We start from the raw sequence: 15,994 nt of genomic DNA on the forward strand, positions 1-15,994 counted from the left end.
TGGAGAGAATAAAGTTTCAATGCTTTAATGTGGTCCCAATAATCAAGACGAGTCATACTTTGTATTCTTTAATGATTGCTCTCTGGAGTGACTCATTTCTCTTAATGTTTTGTGTGGTGTGGGGCAGGGGTGGGGGGACCGTAGGGGGCAGCATCATTTTAGGTGTGGCTGCTCAAAAGAGGAGAGTGGGGAAACAAAACATCTTGCTCTCCCTGGACTGGAAAGTTCCGAGGATCCAGGAGCTCGTCCTGCAAGCTATATTGACTTCATTGTTGATGCATAGCAAGCATAAGACCGCTGCCCCACCCGTAGGTCCATTGAGAGACAATAACAGGATTCTCCACCACAACGCTAAAGACATGGCTCAAGTACTACAGAAACAATACTGTCCTGCCTTTAGCGATCCCACTGATATTGATGCAAGGGATGTGAACGGGGTCAACCCTCAGCATATTATCTCGACCATAACTGTCACACACTGAAGCAGCAAAGAAGACCAAACTGAACACGTGCAGTTTGCAAAAGAGAATGCCCTCAGCCGACCATATTCTCTTCCATCAGAGGAACTACTCACAGCATCCAAAAGTAGAGACTTAGGAGTAGCTGTTGGAAACAGTCTCGACTGGAGTGTTCTCATCAACACTAAAGTCAATATGGTTCACAGAATGAGCTCCTCGATCCTTAGAACCTGCCAGTCCAAGGTGCCAAAATGTCATCAGACCATTTCCTCCACCTCAATGACCATGCCAGCGCAGTCATCTATCTTGTACACCACATCCGATGTCTCCAATTTTCTCAGCACATTTCTTTGTCCTAAAAGCACCCTGGTATTGCACATCCAGTGGAGCATGCTAGTTTCTTCTCTTTCTATATCTTCTGCATTCAACGCCTAACTTTCACAACTGTGTAGCTTTGCTGTTTGTATATAGGCATCGTACAACCTACCTTTCACTCTGAGAGAAAAGTCTTTCATTACCAACTTACATAAAAGTTCTCTAAGCTTTCTCCACTCACATCTTATTCCAGTAACTATCCTTTCAGTCTATCCTCCTCCACTGTTAATTAGCTCACCTAGATAACAGAATCTGCCTACTATTTCTAGGGAGCCTCCTAGGTATTCCACAACATCTATTTCCCATGTTCTCTTATTACATATTGCTCCTGCACATCTGCCACAAACAACTTCTGTTCTCTCTCTCTTTACATTCCTCTCATACCACTACACCTCTTATGCGTCCATGGTTTGCACTGAGGACATTGTAAGCAATTTCTGCCTACACCTTGTCTATACATGGAACAGGGTCATTTACCCAAACGGATTACTGCCCTATTTTTCTGCTAACTTGAACTTGGGTCTTTGCCAACTTAACTTTAAGACCCTTTCATTCCTGTTTTGTTTTCACATTTGGAATTCTCAAATTAATTCTCCTAAGTTTCAGCTGTAAGAACAAGATCTTCATCATAGAGGAGTTCCCATGGGTAACCAGTCTTAAATTCCTCCGTTATGGCCTTGACGACTATGTAAAATAAGAGAGGTCTCATGACTGACCCATGATTGAACTCCCACTCGCACACTAAATTCATCTCCTGTACTCATTGTTAACTGTCTTCTTCATTAACTGGGCTACGGCTCTTGCAGGGACATTTATAACCTGGTCCAGTAATTTAATACACACAAGTATACACATACATACGTATATTTGTACATATACCTATACATATACATACATACATACTATACATACATACATACATATATACATATATACATATGTTACATATGTATATGCCAAATCTGCAGCTGGTGCAAAGTCCCATCCAGACCTAGGGTGACATGGTGGTAGAGGAACAATGCTGTTGACAAGGCCATTAGAGCAAAGAATTGGGGGTAGGAGGAAACCGTATCAGATAACCAGAAGGAAAGCTAGGGGACAGGTCTATCTAGCCAAGAGAGAAGCAGAAAAGAAGTTTGCCTATGTTTAGCGACATGAGAACCAGAGTCTTGAAGTGTTTTGGAATGCAAGACAGTGTATGAGAGAGATTTGTGATGTCATAGGAGAGAAATGTGTCCACATGGATGATGGTTCACTAGCATTTAATGATTTGGCAAGGAAAGAGGCTTAGAAATTCCATTATGAAAGACTGCTGGACGTGGAGAATGAATGGGAGGAGAGTCTGCCAAATGTTGACCCAACTGAGGGACCAGCTATCCAAAGCGACAGTATCTTGATAGATAAAGCAATTAAGAATATGTAAACAGGGAAAGGCCCCGGCCCATCAGGAATCACTGCTGAGATCCTTAAAATATCTTGGCGTGTGTGGGTAATGGTCTACTCACTCATATCAAGTTGTTCACGAAGGAGTCATACCCAATGACTGGTGTAGCAGCACCATAGTGAACTGCTACAAATGGGAAGGTGATGCTTTAGATAGGAATAATTGCAGAGGTATCAAATTGTTGAATCAAATGATGTAAGTTGCAGAGAGGGTCCTAACCAAACTAATTAGGGAGAGAGTTAGTCTAGAAGAGATGCACTTTGGTTTTGTGGTGCCAGGGAGAAGCACCTCTGATGCTATATTTCTGGAAGGGCAGCTTCAGGAGTGTTATGGAGAGTTCTAGCATCTAAATCTGTCCAATAGAATATTCTAGAGAGTTCTACAACTATTCATTCGATTCTATTGGACAGATTTAGATGCTAGTGATCTCCACAACAAAGAGAAATATGTAACCAAAAATAAACCTCTGTACTTGGCTTTTGTTGACTTGGAGAAAGCCTTTGACAGGGGCCCCCGATCCCTTATCTGGTCGTCAATGCTGAAACTAGGGTTAGACGAGTTGTTGGTGAGCCATTCAAGCAGTGTACAGGGACGCTATCAGCAAGGTGATCGTTGGCAAGGAGTACAGTGAAGAATTCAGGGTATAAGTAGGTATTCACCAAGGATCGGTTCCCAGCACCCTCTTGTTCATCATAGTTCTCCAGGCAATAACAGAGGAATGTATGACAGACTGCGCCTGGGAGCTCCTCTAAGCTGATGTCTTTGCTATAATAGATGAATCACTTCCAGAACTAGAGAAAAAGTTTCAGGTATGGAAGCAAGGTCTAGAATAGAAGGGCCTTAGAGTTAACCTAGCAAAATCTTAGTAAATAGAAGTCAGACAAATCATGAATCCCTTTAGGTACATGCATATATATATCTGAGAGACCCCCTTCAGTCACGACACTGACCATGGGATTGCACCTAGAAAGTTACCCTCCCAGGCACAAGTCCGGGCAAGGTTGTTTATGGAAGACCAGCAGTCACCCATGCATACCAGCCTCCCCACTCTACACCACCAGTGTTATCCAAGGGAAAGGCAAAGGGGCCGATACAGCTTGCCACCTGTGACACTGCAACTCATTTCTAAGGCTGAGTGAACTGGAGCAACGTGAAATAAAGTGTCTTGCTCAAGAACACAACACGCAGCCCAGTCCGGGATTCGAGCTCACAACCTCACGATCGTAAGCTCAACACTCTAACCACTGAGCCATGCACCTTCACATATATACACACATACATCTATCTATATATGTATATATATATATATATATATATATGTGTGTGTGTGTGTATATATATATACACACACACACACATGCACATATATATTTATCTATACATACACATATATACCCACATATATGCATTCACATGATACAACACATACATACACATAGTTTTCTTGCACTTTTTTATCAGACACCTCTCCATGTGACACACACCACTTTAAATACCACTTCAGATAATGAAATATGTTCTTGGAATGACTTTGTTTCCATTACGTCCTGTGTTAAGCAGTGACAATGGGGCCATCCATGCCCACCCTCGCCAACTCACTCTCTAAGCAACCTTGCAACACCCGAGGAATGTCACCAACGCATGACATAATCTCCAGATAAACTGCTCTTCTCTCTTTGTTGTTTTTAGCAGATTAGATTAACAATGTTGACCAAAGTCTTCTCTTATCAGCAAAACAGAACATACACTCTCAGCTAATGAGGGGCTATGTACGTGGTAAATCAACAGACAAGAAATAGCAGCCAATTTTGCTGCTAATCACACCCTTGTCTTATATCAAAAGACCCCTTAGACAGTGCAGTTGAAAATAGATGTAAAATTTTGGGATGGTCATGGATGGAATGCTTTTGATCATGAATCCCAATCAGAGAGAGAGAGAAAGAGAGAGAGAGAGTGAGAGAGAGAGAGAGAGAAAGAGGGAGAGAGTGAGAGAGAGAGAGAGAAAGGGGGTAAAAGTATAAAGGCTCCCTCCCGGTCATGAATGACCATGGGATTGCACTTAGAAAGTTCCCCTCTGAGGTACAAGTCCAGCAGTTGCCCATGCATTCCAGCCTCTGCTCTCCATGTCACCAATGTTGTCCATGGCAAAGGCAAAGGACGATACAGCCATATATATATATATATATATATATATATATATATATATATATATATATCATATATATATACATATATACAATAGATATGTGTGTGTGAGAGAGTACTTAGGTGCAGACGTGGGTTGGTGGTAAGAAGTCTGCTTCCCAGCCACATGGTTCTGGTTTCAGTCCCACAGTGTGCCACCATGGGCAGGAGTCTTCTACTACAGTCTCACGCCCACCAAAGAATTGTGAGAGGATTTTGTAGATGGAAACTGAAAGAAGCCCATCATATGTATACATACATCTAAATGCATAGATCTTTGTGAGTATTTCTTCCCCACAATCGCTTGACAACTGGTGTGTGTTTACATTCCTGTAACCTAGTGGTTCATCAAAAAAAAATCAATAAAATAAATATCAAGATTTTTTTTAAATGAGGTCAATTCATGTGTTTAAAACGTTTCAAGGCAGTGCCCCAGCATGGGCACAATATATATATATATATATATATAGATACATACATATAAATATAAATCAGAAATGGAAAAACAAAACAATAAATTGAACAATGTATGCATGTATATGTAATTTATACACATATATAGACACCCCCACCCCATCAGTGGTCTACTACCCCTTCTACCACTCCCCTCTCCAATCACATACCCCTATTCATCTCCATTTCTGCCCCTCTCCTCTTCTTCATATTGATGTGACTAACGATAGCACTGGATCTTTCCGATGGCTCCCTCTACATCAATTCCCTTGTAACAAGAGAGCCAAGACATATATCACCCCCACCCAACACCCCTCTCATGCACATCAGTCTTCTGGTACTGTTTGGGGTCCACATATAAGGAGCTCATCAGATGTACATGTACCCCATACACTCGCTCCCACCAATGTCCATTATATTGACATCAACCATTCACTCTCATCATTTATTGAGATGCCTTATATCTCGCTCTTTCTCACTTCTAATCCCTCCTGGGCTGGATCCAGAACAAGAAGGCACCAAGGACACTGTAAGACAGTTGATGTTAGGAAGGACAAACACACCATAGAAACGAAACCCAAATAAATATAAAGGCTAAATGACATCCTGAGACCCATCTGGGAGAGAACCGCTGACCCTCCAATCCATACAAGTGGACAAAACAAATATGTACAGTGATGATGATGATGTGATGATGATGATGATTATAAATGAAGCTGAAAACACACGCACACATATGAAACTAATAAAATGATGAAGATGGAGAGCCCCTTCCAATGTGGAAAGGGTCAGTTAAGTAACATTTACATATTCCCGAAATATAAAAGATGACTTTTGCCTTTCTACATCGTAAGAAGCTGTCAGTCTCCAATGACAAGGCTTCTAGCAAACCACAAGGCTCTTCAGTACATGTGTGTGTGTGTGTGTGACTATCTATGTATGTAAGTATGCACACACACACACACGTGGCATATATAGTTTTGTATATGTATATATATTATATATATATATATATACATATTATATATATATGTAGGCAGGAGTGCATTTGTAGTAAGAAGCTTGCTTCCCAACCACATGGTGTGGGTTCAGTCCCATTGCATGGCACCTTGGGCAAGTGTCTTTGGGCCGAGCAAAGACTTGTGAGGATTTAGTAGATGGAAACTGAAAGAAGCCCATCATAATATATATAATTATATATATTATATAAAAGGGCTTAGTAAAATAAATTACTTTGCCGCATACTGAACTCATTAGAAATAGCAGCTAAAAAACTTTTTTAAAGCTATTTCTAATACTTAAAGAAAATCTCTCTCATATTATAGTGTTTGCTTAATTCAACTCACAAAAGTTTGGGGTAAGGACATCGAAAATTTTGTGAGTTGAATTAAGCAAACACTAATATGAGAGAGATTTTCTTTAAGTATTAGAAATAGCTTTAAAAAGTTTTTTAGCTGCTATTCTAATGAGTTCAGTATGCGGCAAAGTAATTTATTTTACTAAGCCCTTTTATATAATGTAATAATTTGAATTCGCCTTGAATGGTCCCTTTGCACTGACACTTGGTGAAATTGATTAATAATTAATTAATTTGCCCTCATTGTTGAAATTATATATATATATATATATATATATATAAATAGTTTCTCAGTGTATTTGCTTTGTATGTCGTAATTAGTATACTGTTAATTATAGCAGTTGCTTAATCACTAGACTGGAGGCAGACACAATACACACACACACTAAATATATTATATATATATGTGTATGTATTATATTTATATATATATGTAAAAACACATTTATCTATGCACACAGAAATAATTGTATGTACATTTATATATGTGTGTGTGTGTGTGTGTGTGTGTGTTTGCAAGTATTTATCCCTTTTTCCCTGTAGTGGGAACCTAGCACACACACATCCATATACACGAGTATATATATATATATAGACATGATATAGAGACACACATGTAGGACATGTCTAGGCTTTATCATTTGTCTACGTGATCAAATAGATAACAGCTTGTGTGCAAATTTCACACTACACACACACCCACACACACGAGGCGTTAACGCCCACTTCTTCCTGCTATTTATAAATAAGCCTCACTAGTAGGGATTATCACATTTTTGCCCGTTCTTTCAACTGAACTCACAGACAGAAAGACTTCAGGCTGAAATTCAAACGCAATTGTTGACTCAAGTAAGTACTTTTATGATAATTATCTTCATTAACAACTTCATTAACACATTTACAGTATGAAATATTCCTTACAACTATTTCAAACATAATTATGCTGTTATGTTGAAAATTGTTTTATTTTCAGGCAGTATTTTTCATACTAGGAACTGTTCAAACATTTCACAGAGTTACATTATAAGCAAAACATTTCATTTCCAGAATATAATATAAAGGATAGTTTGGTTATGACAAGGTCAAAACTATTTGATGGAAATTAAGGAAAAATGTAGATTTGTGGATGAGAAAGACATGAATAATAATTGAAGAGAGGGTGTGTCATTTATAGAGTTAGGTTAACAGACTAAATGGTGGTGGTCGTGGTGAAGTAGAGATTTCAAGTTATGTATGTAATGTGTAGCTGATGTGTTTAACTCCTTTAGTTATTGAACCCTGGCCATGCTGGAGCATTGCCTTTATGTATTTAACTGATCGTATTAGCACCAGCATTTCTTTTTAAGTCCGGTAAATATTTTAACCGAATCTATTTGTGGATCAGCTAAATTAGGAAATGGAGTTGATATTTTAATTAAACAGTAAGTACTAATGATTAAATGATGGAAAGAATATATATATATATATATATATATATATAAAGTGAGAGAGAGATACACACTTGTATACATACATATATACGCACACTCTTCACGTTTGTGCTAATTTCCTCCAATAAACTATAAAAAATGTGTCCAGGATTTCAAATACTTTTACAAGAAGAGAAAGTTTATATTTTTTTGAACAATCTCAAAAATATTTGATAAATTCTAAAGAAAGAAAATGTAAATTATATTTAATGACAAAAAGTTTTAGATTTTATGTTTCATGGAAAATTCAAAGTTTGTAAAACAATTTTACAGAAATTTAAGATAGAAATCAAATAGGTTCGTAACTGTGTCTTTATTTTTGTCCCACTAACATTGCTTGACAACCGATGTTGGTGTGTTTACATCCCTGTAACTTAGTTGTTCAGCAAAACACACCAATAAATAACTAGGCTTACAAAGAATAAGTCCTGGGGTCGATTTGCTCGACTAAAGGTGGTGCTCCAGTATGGCCACAGTCAAATGACTGAAACAAGTATAAGAATAAAAGAATATATATATATATTATATATATTATATACATACAGGCGCTGGAGTGGCTGTGTGGTAAGTAGCTTGCTTACCACCCACATGGTTCCGAGTTCAGTTCCACTGCGTGGCATCTTGGGCAAGTGTCTTCTACTATAGCCTCGGGCCGACCAAAGCCTTATGTGTGGATTTGGTAGGCGGAAACTCAAAGAAGCCCGTTGTATATATATATGTATATATATGTATGTGTGTATGTGTATGTTTGTGTGTCTGTGTTTGTCCTCCTAGCATTGCTTGACAACCGATGCTGGTGTGTTTACGTCCCCGTCACATAGTGGTTCAGCAAAATAGACTGATAGAATAAGTACTAGGCATACAAAGAATAAGTCCCAGGGTCGATTTGCTCGACTAAAGGCGGTGCTCCAGCATGGCCGCAATCAAATGACTGAAACATAAAAGAGTAAAAGAGGAGTATATACATGTACACTATATAAACACACACACACATAATATATACATGTTTATGTAAAAGGGAAATAAAATGTTGAAGTTGATATTGAAAAGGAGAGAGGGATTGAGAGAGAGAGAGAGAGAGAGAGAGAGAGAAGAAAGTAAAAGAAGAGAAGGACATATGAAGGATATAAAATAGGAAAGGAAGGGTTGTTATCATTATTATTAATTACTATTACTATTATTATTATTAATTACTATTACTATTATTTGGGTGGTGAGCTGGCAGAATCGTTAGCATGCTGGGCAAAATGCTAGGCAGCTATTTGTTTGCCTTTACGTTCTCCGTGCAAATTTTGCAGACATCAACCTTTATCCTTTCGGGGTCAATAAAATAAGTACCTTTTGTGTTCTGGGGTCGATGTAATCAATTTACCTGCTCTCCAGAACAAGCTGGCTTTCTGTTAAAATTTGAAGCCATTATTATTATCATTATTATTATTATTATTATTATTACAACTCATCTGCCACTATATTCTGAGTTCAAATTCCACCAAGGTCAACTATGGCTTTCATTCTTTTGGGGTCAATTCAATAAGTTCCAGCTATGCACTGGAGGCGATATAATTTACTAGTCCCCTCACCCCAAATTTCAGGCCTTGTGCCTATAGTAAGAGAGTATTCTTCTCCTTATTCTTCTTCTTCTTCTTATTATTATTATTATTATCATTATTATTATAATTTCTGTGACGAGCTGGCAGAATTGTGAGAATGCAAGCAAAATGTTGAGCGGCATTTTGTCCATCTTTACATTCTGAGTTCAAATTCCACCAAGGTTGACTTAGCCTTTCATCCTTTTGGGATCGATAAATTAAGTACTAGTTGAGTACTGGGGTCAGTGTAATAGACTGGACCCTTCCTTGAACTTGCTGGCCTTGTGCCAAAACTTGAAATCATTTTTATTATATTAAAAAAAAAATAAAAGAAATCATTGCTGTTGTTGTTGTTGTTTTTACTGCTGCTGCTGCTAATATTATTATTATTGATGTTGTTATTGTTATAGTTATTGATATTCTTCTTATCATTATTCTTATTATTATTAATGTGATGAACAAGCAGAATTGTTACAAAATGCCAGACAAAATACTTTGCATCATTTCTTCCAAGTTTACATTTTGAGTTCAAATTCCACCAAGGTTGATTTTGACCCTTGTCCTTTTGGGATTGATAAAATAAGAACCAGTTAGGGGCTGGGGGGGGGGGTGTAATCAATTAACCCCCCCAATACCCAAAATTTCAGGCCTTATGTCTATAGTAGAAGGATTATTATTATCTTCAAAATATTACCAAAAAAAATTGGGGGCATGGCTGTATGGTTAAGAAACTCACTTCACAACCTTGTGGTCTCAGGTTCAGTCCCACTTTGCAGCACCTTAAAGAATTAACTTCTTCTAATGTTCCAGGTTGACTCAAGCCTTGTGAGTGGGTTTCGTACATGGAACTGATAAAGCCTATGGTATATACATGTGTGTGTATATTCATGTATGCATATCTACATTTGTACTTGTATGTGTATGCATGTAAGTGTGTGTGTGTGTGTGTGTGTGTGTGTGTGTGTGCATATGTCTGCTCACGTCTCCTTGTCTTGACATCTGCTGCGAATTATAAACAAATGTCACGTCAAACAAACAGAGTCGTTTGTTTGCAGTGTTCCACCAGAAAACATATCCAACCATTGTGCTGTTCATGTTGGAAGAACTTGGGGAAATATTCTCTTGCTTGGAACCAGCTGAGGATTGGTGACCCTCATCGAGTGTAGTCATAGACTTGACTGAGTGGCACTCACAAGAACCTGGCAAGAAACAAAACAAAATTATGAGAGGGAAAATACAGAAAAAAAAAATACATCACCTCCAGTTCACTGCTTCCTGTAGCAGAAACAGCTGGAAGCTAATGAAGGTGTCTACGTAACTCTTGTTCTTTTGTCGTTCATTGATTCATATCTATAAACATACATAGACACAAACATTTATACACAGGTATGTGAAGGTATATTCATATATTTACATATGTCCATTTATGTATATGTGTATGTATGTATATATCATCATCATCATCGTTTAACATCCACTTTCCAAGCTACCATGGTTGGACAATTTCACTGAGGACTGGCGAACCAGATGGCTGCACCAGGCTCCAATGTTGATCCGGCAGAGTTTCTACAACTGGATGCCCTTCCTAACGCCAACCATTGAGAGTGTAGTGGGTGCTTTTACGTGTCACCAGCACGGGGCCAGTCACGCGATACTGGTAACGACCTTGCTCAAATCTTTTACACATGCCACCTGCACAGGTGCCAGTAAGGCGATGCTGGTAACTATCAAGCGACTTTTATGTGCCACTGGCATGGAAGCCGGTTAGCCACTCTGTCAACGATCACACTCGTATGGTGCTCTTTGCTCCCCGCTAGCACAGATGCCAGTCATCGGATTTGATTTTGATTTCACTTGCATCAACAGGTCTTCGCAAGCAGAGTTTTAGTGTCCAAAGAAGGAAAAGGGACGCAAAGTGGGCTGGTTACGCCCCTGGCATAGGCCACGAGGTTATGTTCTCATGTGGCTTGTTGAGTCTTCTCACGCACGGCATATTTCCAAAAGTGTCGGTCACTAATCATTTCCTTGGTGAGGCCTAAAGTTCGAATGTCATGCTTCACCACTTCATCCCACGTTTTCCTGGGTCTACCTCTTCCACAGGTTCCCTCAACCGCTAGGGTGTGGCACTTTTTCACACAGCTATCCTCATCCATTCTTGCGGCATGACCATACCAGTGCAGTTGTCTTTTGTACACCACATCTGCTGCTTCTTAGGACCAATATTTCTCTCAAGGTACTTAGACTCTGTCGAGTATGCACACTGACATTACACATCCATTGGATCATACTGGTTTCATTCCTGCGAGCTTACGCATGTCCTCAGCAGTCACAGCCCATGTTTCACTGCCATGTAGCATGGCTGTTCGTACACATGCGTCATACAGTCAACCTTTTACTCTGAGCGAGAGGCCCTTTGTCACCAGCAGAGGTAAGAGCTCTCTGAACTTTGCTCAAGCTATTCTTATTCTAGCAGCTACACTTTCAGCGCACCCTCTCCTGCTGCTGACTTGGTCACCTAGGTAACGGAAGCTATCAACTACTTCTAGTTTTTCTTCCTGGAATGTGGCGGAAGTTGTTCTCTGCGCATTTTCAGTGTTTATTGCACCCGAGAATCTGCCACATGCAAAAGCTATCTTCCCAGTTAGCCTTCCTTTGATATTGCTGCACCTCTTATGTGTCCATAGCTTACACTGGGTACATCTTATAGAATTTTTACCTATGCCTCTACTACAGATCGAGCAGGGCCATCTACCTGAAAGGATTTGTGGTTTGCTTGCCTTCCCACTTATTAGGATTTGGTTTTAGCTAGGTTGACTCTAAGGCCCTTTGATAATATATATATATATATATATATATATAAATTAATATTTAGCAGAAGTAACAAAGTGACCTAAAATCCGAAAGTTTTGTTTATTAGCATTTATCAAACTGGTTCTTTGGAGGTATATTCCCAGACCTCAAAAACCAGTTTGATAAGTGTCAACTCTCAGACCTTGAGTCCCTACTGCCATGCCCCTATCACCCCTACCTCTATCTTTCATCTCTCAATCACTCTCTCTTCTTCTTTTTACTCTACTATCTTACTACTGTAACAAAGATTGGCAGTAATCTCTTCTCTTCACCATTCTTCCAATGAAACTAGGGATGTTACTGGACCTACCTGAGTCTCTCCTCAACACTCAGCCACTCCTTTTCATATATTTATTACCCTAGATCTCTCACCCATCCCAGGGTATATGTCACCCCAGAGATTGAGGGGAACCTTTAGTTTTGTCAAGGTCATGGCGATTGTCTCTAGCGATGGTGCCATAAGATGCACCCAGTGCACATTGTGCAGTGGTTGGTGGTCAGGAAGAGCATCCAGCTGCAGAAAGAAAACCAGAAAATGTAACTTCAGGCAAGATATTCTCTGAACCATCCAACCCATTCCAGCATGGAAAGTGGGGGTAAAATGATGATCATCATACATACATACAGATGTATGGATGTATAAATATACATATGTGCATCCTTGTGTATATATTATACACATTCATTCTATCATATATACATATATATGTATGTGTATCCTGAAGAAGGTCTCTTTTATTTTTCATTCCTCCTGGGGTCAATAGAGTAACAGTCATTATTTCATAGACCAAGGAGGATCATTCTGATGATGATGGGTCACCAGAATGTCATTAAAAAACCCCCACCAATATTCCTAATCCACCTCATTAAACCCCCAATACTTCATAATAAACTACACCAAGTTATAACTCCTCACCTAACACAAAACAAAACACACTTCACCTGCCAAACCCCTTTTTCATACAAACACATCTTTCTCATTGCTACGAAGAATTCCGGGTAGAGGTAGGGGTCCACCAAGGCTCAGTACTCAGCCCCCTCCTATTTATCATAGTCCTCCAGGCAATAACGGAGGAATTCAAGACAGGATGCCCTTGGGAGCTCCTCATATGCTGATGACCTTGCTCTAATTGCTGAGTCGCTATCAGAACTGGAGGAGAAGTTTCAGGTGTGGAAACAAGGATTAGAATCGAAGGGCCTCAGAGTCAATCTAGCTAAAACCAAAGTCGTAATCAGTAGAAAGGTAGACAAATCACAAACACCTTCAGGTAGATGGCCCTGCTCGATCTGTAGAAAAGGTGTAGGTAGAAACTCTATAAGATGCACCAAGTGTAAGCTATGGACACATAAGAGATGCAGCAATGTCAAAGGAAGGCTAACTAGGAAGATGGTTTTTGTATGTGGCAGATGCTCAGGAACAATAACACTGAAAATGCTCTGAGACCAACTTCTGTCACTTTCCAGGGAGAAAAACTAGAAATAGTTGATAGTTTCCGTTACCTAGGTGACCAAGTCAGCAGCGGGGGCGGGTGTGCTGAAAGTGTAACTGCTAGAGTAAGAATAGCTTGGGCAAAGTTCAGAGAGCTCTTACCTCTGCTGGTGACAAAAGGCCTCTCGCACAGAGTGAAAGGCAGACTGTATGATGCGTGTGTACGAACAGCCATGCTACATGGCAGTGAAACATGGGCCGTGACTGCTGAGGATATGCGTAAGCTCGCTAGAAATGAAGCCAGTATGCTCCGATGGATGTGTAATGCCAGTACTCACACTCGGCAGAGTGTAAGTACCTTGAGAGAAAAGCTGGACCTAAGAAGCATCAGTTGTGGTGTGCAAGAGAGACTTTTGCGCTGGTATGGTCATGTGGCGAGAATGGATGAAGATAGTTGTGTGAAAAAGTGCCACACCCTAGCGGTTGAGGGAACCTGTGGAAGAGGCAGACCCAGAAAACCTGGGACGAGGTGGTGAAGCACGACCTTCGAACTTTAGGTCTCACTGAGGAAATGACTAGAGACCGAGACCTCTGGAAGTGTGCTGTGCGCGAGAAGACCCGGCAGGACAAGTGAGTCCACAACCCGTGGCCTTCTACATGGGACGGAGCCAGCCTACGTATGCATACCTTCCCTTCTTGGGACACAAAACTCTACTTGTGAAGACGTATTGAGGCAAGTGAGGATCAGAATCGAAATCGATCAATGGAAATTGCGGATGTGCTACCAGTGCCGGTGGCATGTCGAAACTCTGCTTGTGAAGACCCATTGAGGCAAGTGAGGATCAGAATCGAAATCGATCAATGGAAATCGATCAATGGAAATTGCAGATGTGTTACCAGTGCCGGTGGCATGTAAGAGAACTTTCCGTTTCGCGACCGTTGCCAGCACCGCCCCGTTTCGTGTTCGTTGCCAGCCTCGCCTGGCCCTCGTGCCGGTTGCACATAAAAAGCACCATCCGTTCGTGGCCGTTTGCCAGCTCTGTCTGGCACCAGTGCGGGTGGCAACGTAAAAAGCACCCACTACACTCACGGAGTGGTGGCGTTAGGAAGGGCATCCAGCCGTAGAAACACTGCCAGATTTGACTGGGCCTGATGAAGCCTTCTGGCTTCACAGACCCCAGCAGAACCGTCCAACCCATGCTAGCATGGAAAACGGACGCTAAATGATGATGATGATGATGATGATTAAAGATAATTAAGATGAACCTACCTTTCATTAATTGGGCTTATTCATTAACCAATCTTTATTAATCTCAATTAGCAACAAATAATAACGATCCTCTCAACATGCTGTCTATCAGTGTGATTATATGAAAGCCCATCTTGGATAAGCTTTCCGAGCTAATCAATGTTGTGTATGATAATTGTGTGGATTATATTGAAATGTCGAGAGATTTACAGCATTTGTCAGGTTAAGAACAGTTTCATCTCCAGCTTTATTCGTATCTGTGAATCCAGGTAAATATGATGGAAACCAAGCCAACCATGACTGTCCCATCATTAGTAATACTTGTACCTGACAAATGTCTATGAAACATAATAAAGTCTATGTTTTGCTAATTGTTCCATGTTAACAAAGTTTGAACATGATTGCGTGTGTTGGGACATAATATAGCATGTACACCAATTAAAGTTAATTTTCTCTACAGCTTAGTGTGTCTCGTTATTGAGTGCTTTTGGAGCAGGGGAATCTCTTTGACTAATTATCGTTAAATAAATCTAAGCCACACATGACTATTTCTTTGTGATGTTGAGAGCAAATATCATTTCCAGTGAAAATAATTATTTCTAATATTTAGACTCCATGTAATTAATGAAACTTATTAATACATCTTAGAATAGATTGTAATAAGTTGTTTAAATATTAATTAGACAAGATTAATTCACTGACAGAAATACATAAATGTTTTGTTTGCGTTTTTCAAATGATGAAGCAAACATCATCTCCCTGAAACTTTAATATTTTCACAAAGCTAAATGTTTTCCTTATATTTCTTTACAGATTCACTATGGAAGACCAGACTGAAAATACTTTAAGGAAACTTATCCCTCAGAAAAGGGCTTTGAGTTACTCAACACCAAAATGGGATGAAGAAGGAGTTGACCATCAAAGGTGTAAATATGTGAGAGATGACGGTTCAGGGAGAGAAATGTCCGAGAAACGAGCTTCATCTCAGCCAACAACAAAACAAAAAAGACATAAAGGAGACCCTAAAAACTGGGAAATAATGGGAAGACGAAATATTTTTGACAAACACATATTTTATACAAGATTCAATGCCTATGAGGACAAAATTGATTTGTTGATAAATTCTCGGAAAGAAAT

The 15,994-nt window shown here is 39.7% G+C and overlaps 1 long non-coding RNA gene across 1 annotated transcript; it reads left to right on the top strand.

The window, feature by feature from the left end:
* The first annotated feature begins 6,844 nt into the window (after window positions 1–6,844).
* LOC118761698 lies at window positions 6,845–15,916 on the top strand. Its single transcript, XR_004997572.1, has 2 exons — window positions 6,845–7,120; window positions 15,671–15,916. It is a non-coding gene; the product is annotated as an uncharacterized LOC118761698 (long non-coding RNA).
* The last annotated feature ends 78 nt before the right edge of the window (window positions 15,917–15,994 follow it).

This window comes from Octopus sinensis, unplaced genomic scaffold, assembly GCF_006345805.1.
Source record: "Octopus sinensis unplaced genomic scaffold, ASM634580v1 Contig16526, whole genome shotgun sequence".
Classification (NCBI taxonomy): domain Eukaryota; kingdom Metazoa; phylum Mollusca; class Cephalopoda; order Octopoda; family Octopodidae; genus Octopus; species Octopus sinensis.